General features: G+C 36.5%; 1 protein-coding gene across 3 annotated transcripts in view; it reads left to right on the forward strand.

The window, feature by feature from the left end:
- Positions 1–4,906, forward strand: part of LOC149146200 (uncharacterized) — an 88,777-nt gene extending 83,871 nt beyond the window's left edge. For all 3 annotated transcript variants that reach the window (XM_089453078.1, XM_089453080.1, XM_089453079.1), the window contains one exon: positions 4,555–4,906. The gene's annotated coding sequence lies outside the window, so the exon portion shown is untranslated. The remainder of the gene's footprint in view (positions 1–4,554) is intronic.
- The last annotated feature ends 15,506 nt before the right edge of the window (positions 4,907–20,412 follow it).

Consider the following 20,412-nt stretch of genomic DNA (forward strand, 5'->3'; position numbering starts at 1 on the left):
GAGATTTGCTAGCAGCTGGTGCTTCTTCAATGTTTCCAACACCTATGTCAAATGTGAAATATGCTCCTCCCAGGTAGCACTATATACCCATATATTATCCAAATAGACAATAACAAATGAATCTATAAAATGGCGCAATACATCATTCATTAATCTCATAAATGTTGGTGGTGCATTACATAAGCCAAATGACATAACTAACCACTCATACAAATCTTGCCTGATTTTGAAGGCGATCTTCCATGTATCTTCTTCTTTGACTCGAACTTGGTGATATCTAGACTTCAAGTCTAGTTGGGTGAAATACTTTGCTTGCGGCAACTGATCTAGCATATCGTTTATCCTGGGCAGGGGGTATCTATTCTTGAGCGTGATTTTATTCAACGCCCTGTAATCTATACACATCCGCAAAGTCCCATCCTTCTTTGGCACAATGATGATGGATGACCCACATGGTGATGTACTCGGTCGAATGACACCTTGTTCCAGCAGCTGTTGCAACTGTTTCTTCACCTCACTTGCTTCTATAACAGACTGCTTGTAAAACCCAATATTTGGCAATGGGAAGTTTGGCAATAGCTGGATCTCGTGCTCCACTTCTCTCTTAGGGGGTAGCCCTTTAGGTTCTTGGAACACATCCTTGTATGCCTGTAACAACTCCTCCAATTGTTGTTTTTGTTTCTTAGTACACCCCTCTAGGGATGCCTTGCCTCTTATTAACTCCTCCATAGACTGATTTTCTCTTAAAAACAATAAAACATATTTCTTGCTGGAACTGATAAATTTCTTGGCTTGGTTGACACTTACCAGTGAAATTTTCGACTTGCCTTTGTGTGCATTGATGATGAATGATTTTCTATCCTTGATGAGTCAGCACTGGTTAGCTCTCCTCATGAATATTGCTTCACGCATGTACATGTATGGACTCCCAAACATGACTCCACATACATCAAGGGGAACCACATTTAGATCTACTTCATCAATAAAATCAACATTGATAGCAAATCTAATTTTACACTGTTTTGTTACCTTCAGTTCTGCATCCTTATGTACCCATCCCTGTGGATATGGGTTTGGATGATCATGAACTTCCAGCCCCAACTTCTTGACTAGATCTGTTGCAATGAGATTTTCTTGCGATCTTGAGTCAAACAGAGCATCAATCTTCGTCTTCTTGACCTGTATCTTTACATGGAAGAGTTTGGTCATTTCTTTCTCTTCCTGTTGCTGAAGGCTACTCAGATTCACCTCCTTCTGCATTGATGTACAAACAATCTTCTCATCCACGTCCGAGCTGCTTTCAACTTGGTTGCTCGAATCAGTGGCCATGAGATTCTTCTTCTTATTATCTTTCTTCTTGTTCTTCGGGTTTAGCTCTGGATGCAACTTCCAACACTTTTTCTCTGTATGGCCATCAATGTTGCAGTGGTTGCTAGGATCTTTGCACTTGTGTGCTGTGGTTGCCATCTTTTTATCTTTTCCCCCTTTTTACTTCTTCTTCCCATCCTTAGAAGCGTCTTGTTGCTCCTATTGCTTCGATCCAATTGATTGTGCTCCTTTCAGGCCTATGTTCTCCAGGTACTGTGCCTGTACACAAGCCCCGTCCACTGTTTTGGGCTTGAACAACATCACTTGCTTACGCAGATGGCGGTGCAAACCCCCCAAATACTTGAGGAGTACATCTGGGTTCTTTGGAGAGATACCCAACATTATAGCCATCTTTCTGAATTCTGTGGTGTACTCCTGCACGCTTTGGCCCGACTTTTGCCTGAAGTAATGCCACCGGATCCACTGGTCTTCCACGTACCTAATGGGATAAAACTGTGACTTAATGAGGGTTTTGAAATCCTCCCACTTAGTCACTGGAGGTTCTCCCTCCAACCTCAGGGTTTCCGTGTGGCTCTCCCACCAAGTCAGTGCATGGCCCTCCAATTTCAGCCGCGTGAATGAGATCTTCTGCCCTTCCTCGATGTGATGGACACTGAAATAAATTTCCAGTTGCTGCAACTGGTGGTTCAGCTTCAGAGCGTCGATCTCGCCATGGTATGGCTTGATATTGACTTTTGCTTTCACTTTAAACAGGGATTGGTTCACGACACTCAAACTGGGTTGATCTTTTCCGGGTTCTTTCTTCAGCTGGTTAGCTACGTCTTCCCGATCTCCCTTCTGATTTGTCCTCTGCATTTGAACCCCCTTCTTCTCCAAATATCCCCAACTTATTGCTTAGGGCCGCCATGAGGAGGTTTACATTGCAGTTTATGTCGCAACTTGTTTTTCGAGCCGCGAAAACCTCACCTTTGCAGGATCACGAGGTTCGTTTACAAATTCGTTGCCCATGATTAGGGTTTTATGATTTTCGACCTAGCTGATCTAGATCCCTGCAATCTCCACAAAATATCCAAAGAAACCTGCTCTGATACCAAATGATTCGTAAACGACCGTGGAGATTCCACTGGATAGTTCTTCACAACAGATCTGAGAATATTATATTAAAAATCCGAGATTCTACACTTACAATTTTATTTAATTTCTAGACCTATAGATCTTACTGTAATTAATGCATGCATTTTAAAAGTAAATTATGCTAAAAAGAAGAGAATGACAAAATAAGCTCACACACACATAAGACACAAGATATGCTCTTTGGGAAACCCTTTCGGGAGAAAACCCAGTTGGAAGGTGAGGTCGCTTCGCTCTCTTTCTCTCTGGAAATATGGTTGCAGGTACAAAGAAGTAATGCCTCTTCCTCTCTAGTGGCCCGATTATAACACAACCCGATAGCCTACTAGTGGTTAAGTTTGACTACATAACTCTTAACTAGAGTTACAAAATAGACTCTTCTAGAATCGTTTACATCACAAACATGTGGCTAGCCCCTTTTCCATGAATAATGGAGACTGATGCGACATCCTCCTGAACTATAGGTGTGAAAACAGGAAGGTCAACTTCTGAGTGGCATAACTTTTGCATACGGACTCCGATTGACGCAATTCTTGTGTTGTTTAGAAAGCTTTCTGTGTGTAGAATAGCATGAAAAGGTGCTTTGCTAAAGCGGGCGAGTTTTACCCCCAAAAAACGTCGTTTGATGCCTCAAAACGCTCCCGGAAGGTTTCGAACCCCATTTCGCCAAACTGGGTCCTGCTGGTAAAAACGGCCACGTGAGCTGATTCCTCCACTTTTTCCACTCCAAATGTATCGAGATGGATGACAAACAATATAATGATCCAATTTGGATCACATATATGCAGCGGAGTAATCTTCAAAAGGCTTGGAAGACGTTTACATCCATAATAGCATAATAATTGTACATTAAATATTATATAAAAATTGATGAGATATGAGATGATTACAATGAGGGTGAGGGTCTGCTTATATACCTTAGGCATGTACCTTTTCACCAACGGGTATGTCCTTAGGAACAAACCTTTTCATTAACTAGTTACTAATTAATCATTATTTATTTATTATTATAGTTTTACATCATTTATATTATTTTATATGTATTTTTATTCATAATACCCTTTCCCGAAAAGGTACCCATGGCAGTATATAAGCCCCAGGGACCCTCATTGTAAAAAACCATCATTCAGTTCATTAATAGTATATATACATTTATTTAGTAAAAATCAGAGTTATTCTCTCCACATTTATTGTCATTAAATTTTATGCCAAATTTTGGAACCAACAATAGTGCAGCCTTTACCAAGACTTCGGGACTTCAATTTCAGGAGGACATATCTCCTCAACAGTGAGAAACTACGTGGAGTGCTACCTACCATTGGAAACGACATGATGAGTACTATTAGATGATGATGGTCTTGCATGCATTATCATGTTCATTTTCCATAACAGAAGCGGGAAATGTAGGGCTTCTTCTGTCTTCTACTGGAGTTGACATCAATGACAACCAATTTTCAACATTGTATCTATATGAAAATGTTTCTGTAGCCTTTTGATGTGATATCTTTTACATATTGTTTCATTTATTTTATGGTTGCAGATTACTTGGGTAAAGCATATATTTGTATTATTTTAGTTGCAGCAACTAGCTTACATTGAAATATGGTTGCCCATTTATGTACAGTCTCACCCTCCCTCTTTATCGTATCCCATAACCTAACTTCTGTCAATGCAAACTCATTGTATGAGTTTTCGGCACGGTGCAAAGAGTGAGCAACATACGTTGCTTATGTCGCTTGCAGAGTTCTCGTCATTGGTCTCATCTGTTTACACTTGTATGTATGACATGTTTTTCATTTGTCTCCTTTCAGTTTTAACATCGTTCTTTCATATATTTTTGATCAGCGTTAAATTTAATGTGAGTACATGAGGGAAGAAGTGAAAGGTATCATTCTTATGTGACTGATATTATTTTTACATGGTATTGTGTTTTGCCATATTTCTTTGGATGGAAGATATTCAGTTTGATCATCTTTCTTTCATCCTTTTTTTAATCAATGTTAAAGTTTGTAGTAAAAGAATACGCAGGGAATGAGTGAAAGGCATCATTTTTGTTTGTCTAATCTTATTTTATATGATATTGTGTTTTGCCAGATTTCTTTGGATGGAAGGTATTGGACCACAGGTCTATTGAAAATGCTTGAAGATGTAATTTCTGAAAGTATTTGTGGATGGTTAAGTCCTTTTGCTGCACATGGTTTCTGCTTCTCCCATGTCCAATGGAGTAACAAGCATCAACTTGCACATTTCAGCAATGATATTGGGTGCTGTTACATTTCCATTCAAGGATGTATATCATAATGAGGTTTAGTGGCAGAGTGTCTGTTAGGCCAATAGACCTGTACATCTGTTATTACATTTTAAATCTTGCAAGTGCAATATCTGTAATTCATTATGTATGGGAGAATAAGTTATACTATAATGAAATAGTTTTAATCTGGCACTATGTTTTTTTCTTGAACTTATACAAGCTTCAGATTTTCCATTGGTTTTGTAATAAAGTTTTGAGTTTCTAAATTTTCTTTGTGCTATTTGTCTTGAATTTTCCTTAAATAGCTTATCCAAAGATTATGTTCTACAAAACATATTGGAGTCTTTTAAGCAACATAAATATTTTGTCCATTTAGATTGTTGAAATAGTGGAGGATTAGAGTTTACTTCCTGCACCAGTGCTTATATTGTCGTTTCAAATGTCTTCATATACATGTTTATTGGCATTTAGGTTAGAAAATGACGAATATCTCCCATCTAGAATTTTGTCACTTCCACAGCTATCTAAAATCTTCCACATGGGTTGATGATGGTTGGTCCTAGATGTATGTCTTTGATATCCAGGGGTTTGGTTTTTGAAGCGTTTGCTGATTCACTATCACGTTTCCAAGTGTTTTTTTGGGTGTAGTTAGGCTTCACTATGTTAGTCAAGTAACTTTTATTTTCCAGGTCACTCATCTTAATTGTTTGTTAGTCAAGTAACTTTTATTTTCCAGGTCATTGTTTGTTAGTTGTTTCTGGTTTCCCTTTTTCTTTTCTCTGTTCTAGGAAATATCCTTTTCTTACATCCTTCACTGGAACTTCTCAATATATATGCCATTGTTCCAATGTCTTCATATACATGTTTATTGGCATTCAGGTTAGAAAATGACGAATATCTCCCTTCTAGAATATTGTCACTTCCACAGCTATCTAAAATCTTCCACATGGGTCTATGATGGTTGGTCCTAGATGTATGTCTTTGATATCCAGGGGTTTGGTTTTTGAAGCGTTTGCTGATTTGCTATCAGGTTTCCAAGTGTTTTTTTGGGTGTAGTTAGGCTTCACTATGTTAGTCAAGGAACTTTTTTTTGCGAGGTCACTCATCTTAATTGTTTGTTAGTTGTTTCTGGTTTCCTTTTTTCTTTGCTACGTTCTAGGAAATATCCTTTTCTTACATCCTTTACTGGAACTTCTCAATGTATATACCATTGTTCCATGGGGATGTCCCCCAGTGTGGGGGTGTACCCCCCACATTTCCCATGCCCGAGGGACCGGGGGCACCGAGGAACACGTTTCCCCACATCCTCCTTTGGGAACAATTTGGGGAAACACATGAGGAAACATTTCACAAGTGTGGGGGATGTGTTTCCCCAAAAGGCAGATGTATGGGCTCCCCCCTCCCTGAGAAGGGGGTTTCTTGGATGCTCCCCCTTAGATTTTTGTTTGTTAGTTGTTTCTGGTTTCCCTTTTTCTTTTCTCCGTTCTAGGAAATATCCTTTTCTTACATCCTTCACTGGAACTTCTCAATATATATGCCATTGTTCCAATGTCTTCATATACATGTTTATTGGCATTCAGGTTAGAAAATGACGAATATCTCCCTTCTAGAATTTTGTCACTTCCACGGCTATCTAAAATCTTCCACGGGGGTTTCTTGGATGCTCCCCCTTAGATTTTTGTCCAACAAACCTGAAAATAGAACAAAAGAGGGAATAAAGCTTTGAGGAGTCTAATTAATGGTTATTTTAATTTTACCATTAATTAAACTTTAAATGAGCGTGGAAGATAAATACGACCTTGGTAATTAATGTTAATTTGTAAATTCTTAAATTCTTTGATGGGTATGTGATTTTGGTGATTATTATTAAAAGAGACATTCTCTTTAGTCCTTTTACCAAAATTTTAACATTACCATTAATTGTTAGAGGATGTTTTGAGAGTGGTTCCAACCTAATCAGATTTATATAGAGAGTAAAATTTTATGTTTCATTTAGAATTCATCAGACTTAATTTTCATGGTTTCAGGATTAGCAGAATTCTAACATTTCCACTTGATTGCGTAATAATGAATTTGCATGGAATAAATTGTTATAGTTGAGATTTTATCATTATTATAATGAATTTGCACCCTTATGCTAGGGATTCCCGACTGCTCTCAAACATCCCCTTGTGTGTCTCCCTATTCTCGTATCCCAAAAACTTGATAGATCATAGGTATGTACTCACTGGCTATTGGCATCTATACTAGTTGGTATTATGTCTATACTGGTTGGCGTAGCGTAGTTGAAGTCTTAGTGTTAGGCGTATCCCTACTATTTGATGTTGTTTGTATTGACAAGTATCCACGAGGGCTATCATCAGAACCCTCCGTAAAAAACAAGGGCTTTTAGTTTTTAGGTTTTCTTTTAAATGTAAGTTTTCATTTCAATGCTGTAAACTTAATAATTTTAGATGTGTGATATGGAATATATAATGAGATTTCTCCAGGCAATGGAAATTTCTTTTTTGACATATATATTTGATAAGTAAAATTGTTTTAGCGATATATATAATATTTTTGATTTTGTTGAGTTCAAAATTGAGTTTGAACCATTGTTCGGTTTGAATTTGACACACGGTAGAAACTATGATTGATATTTGAAATCAAATTAAAATGTATTGCGAGGCAGGATTGTGCATTTAGATTTTTAAAGTAGCCATATAGACCATAATAATCAATTTGAAATCAATAAGAAAAAAAGAAAGAAATAAATTATTTTAATGTCCACGAGGCTAAAAATAGCTTATGGGACAGATTGCTTCTTCATCTGCTTGATGTATTTGGGTCCTTTTTTGTGAAGCTTCAAAATAAATGCTCCTAGCTTCTCGACAAACCCCTCACTAAATAGATTATCCCAAGAGCTAGCTGCCAGCATATCTGCATAATTTTCCGGATTCAAAAATAAAATGTTTTTCTGTTTCTATTTTTCCGGAAGAACAAAAAATGCATGCTCTTTCCTACTGCACTACTTTTGGCATTTTCCAACGCCCTGTTTCACAACTGAGTTGATGAAAATTAGTCCTTAACTGAGCAATAAGAATTTTAGCTCTCCAAGAGATATTGGCTTCTATGTATGCTTTTGGTTGATGGCTATGAGTGAGATTAAACACGTCAATATAATGTTTTCTTTCTTCATAGCTCCTTATCCCAAGTACGCTTGTGGAATTTTTCCATAACAAAAACTTTTATCTCTTTGTTGTTTATGGGACACGCGTTCAAACAAATACCCCATTTACTAAACCATTTGTTATTTCGCTGCATTCAAGTATTTTTTCTCGTGCACAATCTGTCATTAAAGACAACCTTAAGCCATCTACCTTCTTCCATTTGCTCAAATTTTTTAATACCTTATGACTCGCACCATAACAATTGCTTCAATAGGAGCAGTTCCTGTTTCACTTAACAATATAGCATAATGAACTACACTTTTAATCTTGAATTTGTTTGTAATCAAACACTTTTGAATTTTCTCAAATTGTCTTCACTGCATGTCGGATGTACTGCTAGCCCATAGTTCACAACCATAGAGAATCACCGGTGGTTTTCCAGTCTCATAACTCTGCCTCTCTACAGCTATTTTGAAAAGCATAAAATGATTTCCAACCCCCTAAAGTTCTTTTTTTTTCTACAACCATTTCAGCTTAGATTTTCGTTGAAGTCAATTCCGAAATATTTGTAATCCACAACTTCTTCTAGAATGTTGCCTTCAAATTAGAACTTATGTTGGTTATGTTTTATTTTCTTTGAGAAAACCACTACTTTTGCTTTGCTGATATTGACTTGCATCCCAACACTTCTACAAAAATGTTCAAGGGATAGCGAGTGCTTTTGCAAACCAAGAGCCGATTTAGCAAGCAAAATAAAGTCATCTGCATGCAAAAGAAGCCTTATAACAAACTTGCCCAAATAAATACCATCACCCTCTTGCGAATTTAACCACTCAAGCTTGTCGATATATAAACAAACTAAAAAGGGTAGGAGACAATGGGCAACCTTGCTTGACGCCGATGTCGCTTCTGAAACTTTCAGAAATGTCTACTGAAGTTCTAATTTTGATTTTCACCTCTTCATACAGCCTATGCACCACTGCTCTCAAACGTTTAGGAACCCCAAGTTCCTCCATTCTGTGCCAAAACTTATCCCTAGGAATCGAGTCAAACGCTTTTCTGAAATGAACAAAACAACAAAAGACTTTTTCCTTTTTCTCCCAAACTTGTTCAATGATGTGCCTTAAAGTTATACAATGATCAACTGTGGAATGTCTAGGTCTAAACCTGCTTGCCTTTTAGCATGCTTCTCTTTCTTCTGCCCACTTGCTAATTTTGTTTTCTAGCATGCTTCCAAATAGCTTTGCAAACAAAGGGTTTATCATGATGGTCCTATAATCGAAGGGATTATTGACGTCACTGCTCTTGAAAAGAGGTATTGCCAGACTAGGTTGTCCAATCTATGGGAAGCCCCTGTTGTATGATGTTGAAATTTTTTGTAATGTGAGGTGCAAGAATTTTTGAGCCCCACTTTAGATATTGTGCTTGGAGTTTAGCGAAGTCTTTTGCTTATCTAACACTCAACTTCTTGATACCCATTTCTACCTCTTGCACCGTGGAGAGTTCAGCATTAGTGTTGACCAAGGGGGGAGGGTCACCCTTGGAATCCTGCTCATAGAGTATTGTGAAGGAGAATTGTGCATTTAGATTTTTGAAGTATCCATATTAGACAATAATTATTTTGTCTGGTTAGATGGTTTATTTTGTGTGGTGTTGGTGTTTCATATAATGTTAAGGTGAAGGAGAGTTGTGGTGTTAGTGTTTCATATAATGTTAAGGTAAAGGAAAGTTGTGAAAGAGAGCTCTTGATATTATATCTATATCTTATTATATTAAAATATAATAAAGTATTAAATATATTAAAATATTAATATAGGAGAGTTTTTGATACTATACCTATATTAATTAGTGTTTATTAAAATATTAATATATGTTTTTAATTGATTTTAAATAACATGATTTTAGGAATTTTTAGGCTAATTTTGGATTATGTTATTTTAGCAATATTTATTTGTTAAGGTAAATTTTATATCTTCTATTTAGCAGGGGGATTTCTTTGTTTTCTTATGGGCAGTTAGATATATTAATGGATAAGTAAATTTACATTATTCTTTTAAAAAGTATATATTTTTTATTAATGGTTAAGTAAATTTACGTCATTTTTTTAAGAAGTATATATTGTTTATTTGCTGCTAAATATATGAATTAAAAATTATTATTTGAGTTTAAATGTTAGAAGACAATGAAATATTGTAAATGCAAAGATTTTAGTGGTTCAAGCATTGATATTTATAATAGTAATTCAAGATTATTAAGGTCACAGAGTAATTAGGTGACAAATTGGCATATTAGATATTTTTGTTTGTGAGACAAAATATTCTGTATAGTTATTTCATTTCCTAGACTCAAACCTACGACCTTCATAAGACCTAACACATGAACGTAATCATTAGGCCCACTCAACATATCATCAATTAAAAAATGTAGATTTCTCTTGTATCCATTCATTTATGAACCAAAAACATGCAATGAATTTGTAGAAATAAACCAAATCATCATCTCTACACAAATTGTATTCTAAGAATGAGATTGGAATCAATGTTTTTAATAAATGAAGAAGTTGTTGTTTGTTTGTTTGTTTTGTGTATTAGAAAGTTGGTGTGACTTCATTGGACAATATAATAATACAAAAGAGAGCATTGCCACACAACGTATAATTCAGAAATTCTCACAATAAAACATAATGGAAAAGATCACTCCTCTATTAAATTCAAAGTGTGCAATAATACATGGTTTATGATGGCCTTCGATTTCCATTTTCCTATTTTAAATTTGACATACCACTTGGCTTGGATAGTTAATAGTATGCAAAATTTTGGATAATTCAATTTAATGAAATTAAGGAATTGTAGAGGAGGATACCCCACCTTTTGAAGGGTTCCTTTTTCTAGGTGAAAGGCCTCATTGGCCAAATGGTCAACCAATGTATTTCAATATTTTAGAATGTGAAAATACTCTAGATTCAAGAAGTCCATATTCTTTATGAATTCGTAGAAAGCCTTGCTAGATTGCCATAGGACAGAAGAGCATTGCATGACTTTTGTAATTATTGCCGAGTTTTTAATGAGATTTAAGTTCTTTAATCACCTATGATCAATAATATTATGTTATTTGTGATAACCATATATGAATCAACAATAAAGTATCCAAAATATATGGAAAACAATAAGGAAAATTATTTTAGTAAAATATATTGAATAATATATGAATGAATATGATGTAATGACATACAATGAGGGCTTCCTATATATACATAGGATGAGATTTTATTTCATGAATAATCAAGTCCTTTAAGACATGCCTTTTCACTATACTAATTATTATTTATTATTTAATTATGAATTATTTATTTATATTGTTTTATATATTTATGTTCATAACATTGCTTTTCCTTTATAAATGTTTTGCCTTCAAAGGATATTGTAGAAAATGATTGATATTTTTTGTCTTGGAATGTTTTTACATTTGTCCCAATTTTTGTAGTTGTCATCTTCGATAATATAAGACAATATAAACCTTTAAGCGATGAGCAAAATTGTCGAATTGAAAAATGATCTAACCATCTCAATTCGATCTTTTGTGGAGCATTTCTCACTTATAGGCTTTCCAAGGTGAATTATCATGAGACTTGATAGTATTGGTATCAATATTTTTCTAAAGTTGGGGTCATTTTTTCCCTCATGAGTGATGTTGATACATTGATTGGTTAATGTGCCTACGTTTATGGTTAGAATGTTGATAATGTGTTTTTGTTGGACACCTAATCCTCTAAGGGTTAGTGTGAAAGCTGAATAGACTAAGGAAGTCCAATAGACCTTGGGATGTGGAACCCAACGGTCAAACCATGTACTATAAATGTATATCATTTGTTAATAAAAAATGTACTCTCATGTTTTATCTTTCCTATTTGTCTTTGCCATGTGTGTGTTTAACATGGTATCAGAGCAGGCGTATTCCTGCCCTGCATAATTACTTTGAGCCATTTGTTTTATGGCCTTTATGTGCAAGTCATTTCTGCCATCACTTATGCATTTCATGAATATTTTCTCAGTTAAATTCTAGCTGCAATCTCTGTCATTTCTCCAACCCTATTTTTAGCATTCCTGCCCTTGTAACTCCCTTTTCTGCCTATTTGCCTATTCTGCCTATGTTCTGCTCATATTGCAAGAACTAACATCACTGACATAGTATGGTGTGATGAGTGCATATTTGGTGATATTGCATAAGTTAATTGACCTCTGGCATAACGTTCCATTTCAGGTTGTTTGCAGCACACATAATCTCCCCCATCTAGGCAGTACGCCAGATCAAAATTGACTGGTCTTCCCAGCGGGAGCATAAGCGGGCTTTGGGAACAATGTAGCAGAAGCTCGTGGAAACCATCAAGAAGACAAGCATCCGAGGGAGAATTTTTCACTATGAGATTCGAACGCTGGAGCGACTAACTCTCTTTTTGTGTGCGGATATTGTCTGTATTAGAAGTTTGTTGATTCGACCTCTGAAAATATGTCTTTGATTCCCTGCGCTGTGCATTGAGTGGTATATCTCCTCACTGTTCACTATTTTATGTGTTTCACCGTTCACTATTTTCTGTGTTGAGAACTGTTGATATTCACCATTCACTATTTTCAGTCGTTGTTCTCTAACTCTCTCCATCTCACGTTGGAATTCGGTGAGTTCAAAGTCGAACGTGATAATTGTATTCAGATCCACAACATTTTGCATAGAGTTCAAGACATTTACTGTTTTCGCCAGAAGGTCCTTTTCTTTCTGTGTAATATTTGCAAGGGATTCATCCTGGTCTCAGTTCCCGTGCTCGCATTTGATCTGATCGCAGAACTGGTTTCGTTAAGGGCTATGCCTTAATTGAGTATGAAACATTTAAGGACGCTCAGGCTGCAATAACGAATCTTAATGGAGCATAATTATTGACTCACAACATATCTGTTGATTGGGCCTTCAACAATGGTCCATTTCGACGCAAAACTGTTCGTCGGAGGTCACCGCATGGGGGTCATCGCTCAAGGAGTCTTGTCAGGAGAAGATACTAAAGTATACATTATTAGATGAATGCTCCTCAACTTCCGAAGAAAGATCATTTGGAATGCCAAGCGTCTGACGGACTCTTTCGGGTGTTTCACAACTCTTAATTATCTCAGAAATTTTTCGACAAACCAGGCGTGAAAGACTCGGGATATCAAGAAAGTGGGTGGCCATTGCAATTTGGAAGCATGCTATCGTCTATGGTCTCCATGGGATTAAGATCATTTATGGAATCCATGGGCCATGGTGTATGATCTATATGATATATGCAGTATTCGATAATCTTCTCCAAAATTTTCCTGGAAACGTCGAACAGAGGAACGGGGTCTTCAATACCCATCACTTTCATTAGGATCACTGACTGCAACACCACCGCCTTCAGCACCTCGAAATTTTTCCATCCGAGCTCAACAGTCTAACCAGAACATTGCCATCCTCGGCATTATCCTGGGTTCGACCCTGCTCCATGGCCATGGTAGATGATGAAGAACTCAGAATGACTCGGCCCAATCCGATATTGTCCTGAATATATGGTTTGAAGCCTCCTTGCCCCAAAGCAACCAAATAGATTGAGAAGAAGAAAATCCCAACCTGCTTCAGACTTGTCAAAGAGGCGGACAAATTGACCAAAATAAATCCCATCAAATATATGATAGATGAGACGACAATAGTCCAATAACGACCCAAATATGAATCTGCAACAAAAGCCCCTAGGAAAGGAAGCATGGACACCACTCCTGACCAGTCATTCACATTCTTTGCAGCAGTAGCAGTGCTCTCACTCAAAACATCTGTGAGGCAAGTCACCAAGTTTGAATGTATGCCTGTAAAGGCAAACCTCTCTGCTATCTCCACTCCAATGATGAGAAGTGATGATTTCCATCATCCAGTATGACATTTGCTAACAAAACGTCCATGGAGATCCACTGATCCATCTCATTTACTTTCGCAAACTTTCCAAGTAATCGCCCCAGGCTGTTATAATCACCGGCTCTACTTTTCCTTGAAGCTTTCTGCAACCCTAGTGTTCGGGTTCATCCTGTGTATCTCAGATCTCTTTCCTTAGCTTGGTTATAGGTTATGCTGCTCGAGGCCTCCTTTTTTTAAGTTTGTATTTCTTCAGGAAAAGGGTTCTTATCGCTGGTGCAGAGGCCTCTAATGGCTTGAAAAAATCTTTAAGTGGGACTAAATTTATCAAGTTCTGGTGCAGACTTAACAGTGGACAATCATTCCCTTGGTATAGCAGGCAATCCTAGGGCTGTAGCAGACTCTCTAGAATTTGAATTTGTTATACAAGTGGCTGGGTCAGATTCCTTTTTAATTTGTGCACTGTATTTCTTGAATAGATCACTGTGTAAAGCTTGCATCCTTGCTGATATATACTTATGAGTATTCATAATGGAGAAACAAGTATTTTATTTGTTGTAGCGTTTGAGTCTCATTGTTTGTGAATGCACAATATATTTTCCTTGTATATGAATGCAACCAACCATCGTTGTGTGTGGATTTGGAGAATAATTGTAGAGTTAAAATCTTTCTTTTGGTTCATTCCTCAATGAATAATCTCATTTGATTGTTGTAGTTTTCTGGGAGAACAAACCTTGAGAATATCTTGTAGTGACATTGGTTCATAGTTGGTTTAAAGAGTAAGTTTACCATCGGGGAAAATGGCCAGAATCAATGAAGTATTAGAGTTCCTCAAAACTCTGATATTTTCTACTACTCATGATACATTAAAAGTCAGCAAAGTTTCTCTCACAGACATTCAGGTCTGTCTACAAAATGCACAAGAAAAAATTGATTTTTTGCAGCTCGAATCTCAGATACAGCAAGAAGAATTAAAACAGAGGAGTCATTCTGAACCTGTTTCTGTTTAGAATATTGAAACAAACTCCCATAAAGCAGCAAGGCTACATGCAGATGCAGAAGTTCAGCTTGCACTTCCCAAGCCCATCATCAGACCTTGGGAAGAGCTTGTCCACAACAAACACAGAACTGGTCTCAAATATGAGAAGGACTTGTCCTTTCATATTTCAGACTACTCAAAGCCCATTCGGTTTCAAAGTGCTGAATTCCTTCATGAAAGTTCACCTCCAGCTGTTCCAAATTCTACTCCTCTTCCACAACAACAACAACAGATTGTGAAATGCCAACACTGTGACCAAGTTGGCCATTTAAAAGATCATTGTTTTGATCTTCATCCATGTAAGCATTGTCATAAAACCACCCATTCTTCACACAGATGCTTCAAAAAGAAACATCCTGCAAGAACAAAGATTCATCTTAGATGGATCGCTTCTTGGCAATGGGCATCAACAACCAAGAAGATATTCCAATCACAGTCAGAAATTGTTCCAGAGTATTGAACAGTCTTGCAGTTGAGTTTTTTCCATCATCTCACCTTGTGTCTAACAGGGAGGGAAATGATGGTCATCTACAAGCTTCAAAGCCATATAAAGCGAGCCTGAGCCACAACCTACCACACCAGTTTTAGAGTTGTAGCCAGAGACAAAGATGCCCTTGAGCATGCCTTCACTTGGTAATCTGGGACACTTCCTCTAACAGAAAACTTCAGCTTCTTGCCAGTTTTGGAAGAGTTTCAGGAATTGCATTAAGCATTCCAGAGTTGGTGGTAATCCTTAAACCATCATAGGTTGAGACTTCCTTGTTCAGGTTGAAGTTCTCCCTTTATGCGAGGTGAGACCTCCCTTTCATGGTTGAAGGTTTCCCTCTTCAAAATAATAGGAGCACTTCCTTTAGCAGAATACTTCAGCTTCTTGCCAGTTTTGGAAGAGTTCCGGGAACTGCACTAAGCATTCCAGTGTTGGTGGTCATCCTTAAACCACCACCCTTTATACCAACGTTTCAGAGAGCACATTCAACCTAGTGCTGCCATGCATTTTTGCACATTTTGTATTACAGCTCTCTTCTTGGACTCATACATAACCCTTCAGATTAAGGGGGGGGGGGGAATGTTGGACACCTAATCCTCTAAGGGTTAGTGTGGAAGTCGAATAGACTAAGGAAGTCCAAAAGACCTTGGGATGTGGAACCTAATGGTCAAACCATGTACTATAAATGTATATCATTTGTTAATAAAAAATGTACTCTCATGTTTTATCTTTCCTATTTGTCTTTGCCATGTGTGTGTTTAACAATGTTTATATTGTTCCTTTGATTTATTTTGAAGTTTTATTTTTTGATATATTGTTGTTGTTTTATTAATTGTTGAGGTTGTATTAATAAGTACACTTGGTATTTATATTGTTTGTACTCCAACCCCTCAGTATGTCTTTACTTCGATTGGTTTGACATCTTCTTGAGTTGTGATATTAATTGAATCTCATTTTTTTCTCTCTCTCCACAACCACATTTGAAAATTTGGATGTTTCTCTTTTGATAAGTTGTTACACTTTGTTTTCTAGTGATTTCTTATCCATTTTAAGCTTCTTTATTTGCGTAAATAATTTTTCACTTTGATCTTTGAAGCAAAAAATTGTCTTTTTATTTTGCATATTTAACACTAACTTTTTATTTTCTTGAATGATTATCGTTGAGATATCTTTGAAATCCTTTATTGTTGTTGAATCTCAATGTAGTGTCATGTAATGTTATCTGTTATGTATAAAATTAATTTAATTTAATTAAGGAGCACGATCAAAAGATCGCGCCTCCTCATGTAAAGGTACATAGCTGTATTTAAGCCAGGAACTCCCCCCTTTGTAATTCATCATATTTTTTTTCTAATGCAATATACAAATATATCAATGTTAATTTGCAGAACAAATTGTTTGTCCACCCTCTGGTATCAGAGCCAACCGCTATTGTAGCTTCTGTTCGCTGTTCAACCATTGTTGCTCCGCTTCATTCACTGTTGGCGATTTCTCTACGCCATCCGCGGTTAACCATCACTGCATTTTGTCCCTGCGTCTCATCCCTGCACCTCTCGTTCCCAGTCCTGTTTTCGACGTTCTCATTCATCATTCGCACCACCTATCACGACATATCCCTATACTTCTACCACAATTCCATCGCAATTCAATCGTCAACATCCTTTGTATTTGTCTTCTTCCAACGTTGCCTCATTGTCCCCTGCTTGTCAACTTGTGCTCCCTTGTCGCCCACTGTGTTCACTTTTCGTTGATTTTTCATTTCACTGCCGTGCCAACGCCAACAATCACGTTGTTTCACTATCGTGTCAAACACCAAACAATCCCATCATTTCACTACCATGTCAAACACAAAAAAATTTCGGCGTTTCATTCTGTCCAACTATACATACCATCAACGTGCCTTTTAAAAAAAAAAATAAAAATTAAATTATATAACTCTATATAGATATATATATATATAATTAATTAATAACTATATAAATTAATTATATAGTAATTTATTGATTTTATATCATTATTATAATTAAAATAAATTATTATTATTATAATAAAAAGAGAAACGAAAAAAAGTTTCAAGTTGAGGTTTGGGTTAAACGGGATTGCTATAGACCACCACACACTCGATCAATGTTGTTAATGCCAACAAGCGAATTTAGTAAACAATTGATAGAACTTGAGAATAAGGTCAAAGTAATGTCGAAAACATTAAGATGCTCCAGGATACAACGCTGAGAATAGATAATCAACTCCAACAAAATTATGATGAACTAAAAAGGGGACAAGCAACTCTTTCAAATAAGGTTGATCAAAATCATACTCAAGCAATGGTGGTGCTAAACCTTATCTGTCAAAAGTTGAATATTACAACTGATAAACTACATTAGAATAATAAAGTGACTCAACAACTAGATTCTTCAAATACATCAAACCCATCAAACTCACCTCGTATCTCTGAATCCCCATATACATCTTTCATTTCCAATCCACAAAATAGCAACTTGAATTTTCAAAATATGCAGCTCGAACTAATTCCCCTTGTTCGCTCCACTGATTGCTACATAACAAGGAAGAGCAAAACTTGAGCTTTCCAAATTTTACGGTAACGAAAAATACAACATTGCATGGTTCAATAAAGCAGAAGAATATTTCGAGATTTACGGTATTGACAATGACAATGAAAGAATCAAGCATGCATCCATGTATATTTGGTGGAAGAAAATGAAATATGCTATCAGTTGGAGGAAATTCAGAAATGATTTCTTTAAGAGGTTCTAAGATGTCAAAGAAGAAGGTGATCTGGATGAATATACTAAAAAATGAGAAACTCTAGCTACATGAGTACATGGGTTATCATAAACATGCCTTATTCAGTCATGCATCACCAGACTTAAACCACTTCTCCAGGACGAGCTTAAGCTCCATGAAATCACCTCTATCGAAGAAGCAAGACATAAAGCCAAAGTTGCAGAAAAGAAGCTTGAAAGAATACAATTGCCAAAAGTTCAAAGAGTATATTCGAGATGAAGGTTTCCCCAAACTTCTAACATAGGGAATACAAAGTATGTTCTAGCACAACTACGTGAAGGAGGAAAAACTAATTTGGAAGTGTAAAGAATGAAAGAGGGTAAGTGCAATTGTTTTGGTGAAAAATGGAATTCTAGACATAAATGTGTTAAAGGAAAATAGACCAAAAACTTGTATACATGTGAAGCAATTAATTATTCAAATAATGAAGAATCACGCATAGAAGAAGTTGAAGGTTCTCCATAATTTTTCCCAGAATTAGACATCGAAAATATATCGTAAGTATCATTATCAACGATGATAGGGATATCCCAGCCCCATACCTTGAAGTTAAAATGATATATAAAAAAAACAATGTAATGGTTCTAATAGATACAGGGAGCACTCCCAATTTTTTGGAAACCAACATGGCAAAAAGGCTTAACATCTTCACATATCCAATGCCTAATATGAAGGTAATGGTAGCAAATGGAAAGAAAATAGAAAAAGTAAGGAAATGCCATATGGTCAAATTACAAATTTAGGACTACAGTCTAGAATCTCCATTCTAAATTGTACCACTAGGAGGAGTGGATGTTGTTGAAGAATCTAGGGCAATTAGAGTTAATGTGATACCTCTTAGCATGATAACTATTTGTGAGGTATTTTAACTTTTTCTTATTCGCAAAATATTCTCTTGATATCATTAGTGTGTGTATTTCTTACTTCATCAAATAGTTGCCAAAATACAAGAGACAAGAGCACAAGATGTTGGCTTTCTGTTAGGGCCAAAACCTCTCCCTCTTGGAGAGGGAAAACCACACAAAATTCTTCTTATAGAGATTCCAATTGACGAATACCAAGACCATGACCCCTAACCTATCATGCCACTCCAAGACCAAGAAAACAATCCTCTTCTTTGTTATTGCTGATATCATCATCACTGTTGCTTCATCATTGATCCATCTTTACTTAGATCATTGCTGCACACTGAGATCATCTCTACCACCATTATTGTTACATCATTATTGCACCTTGTTGCACTTACCACGAAGATATTCATTACTGTTGTGTCCTCACTGAGATCTTCTCCACAACAAAGATATCTGAGATATATAGTAGAGTTGCACTTAGATTCACCGAGACAATGATCTCTATATTAAGGTATGGGCTATAGTCATTCTGAGATCATTATTACATCTATTATGACTGCTTTTGGACTGAGATATAGTGTCATTTCATGATCTTTCTCTTCACACATATGCCGAGATAGTGACGCTGCTTCACTGTGTTAGTAGGTCGAGACTGTGACCATTATTGAGACCTTCATTACTACTTATTTTACTGACACAATGACTGCTATCCTTGTACTGAGATTATTTTTGCAGGTATGCTAATATTTCCACCACCGAGGAGTATTAGACTGCAATTTTCCTCACTATAATTGCCTACAAAATTGCAGAGGCATCTGAGAACTTTCTTGCACCCATCCGAAGTCTGTATCTATCCAAGATTATAGTGATGTCCAAGTTATGTACTCTTCTTGTTTGAAATTTCAGAGTGGTGTACTCACTGTGCCATTTGAGATTCTGCACCTCCTGTACCCATCAGAAATTCAGAGTGTCCTGCACCCATACGAAATTACAGTCCTGCACCTCATACGAAATTTCAGATATTTCCAAAATTTTGTTGTGCGGTTTTGGGGATACCTTAGATGGGTGTTTATAGTAGTTCGTCCTCCATAATTAGCTGACATGTCCAGATGAATCATTGTGTATTTTATATGAGCCAAAATTACATTAATATACACATTTTGAGGACGATATGTTCTCTTCATGTAGATTTTAACCCCGTACATAAATTACTTGCATATGAATTCTAAAACACAAAAATAAATAATGCGAGAGCAGAACAGATAAAACACATACATAGATATTTTCCCCTGGATCCCAAAACCGGGACTACTAGATTGATTTTTCATTATATTCCTTTCAATGTTATAATACATATTTATACATGCCGAAGCATCCAATACGATGGACCAAAAACCATCGCGTCCAAAAAACATGTGCGAAAATCATGCACCAAACCATAGGTGGGTCCGCCCAACCTA

This window comes from Pinus tabuliformis, chromosome X, assembly GCF_031772625.1.
Source record: "Pinus tabuliformis cultivar Carrire ecotype Pingquan chromosome X, CPIR1, whole genome shotgun sequence".
NCBI lineage: Eukaryota > Viridiplantae > Streptophyta > Pinopsida > Pinales > Pinaceae > Pinus > Pinus tabuliformis.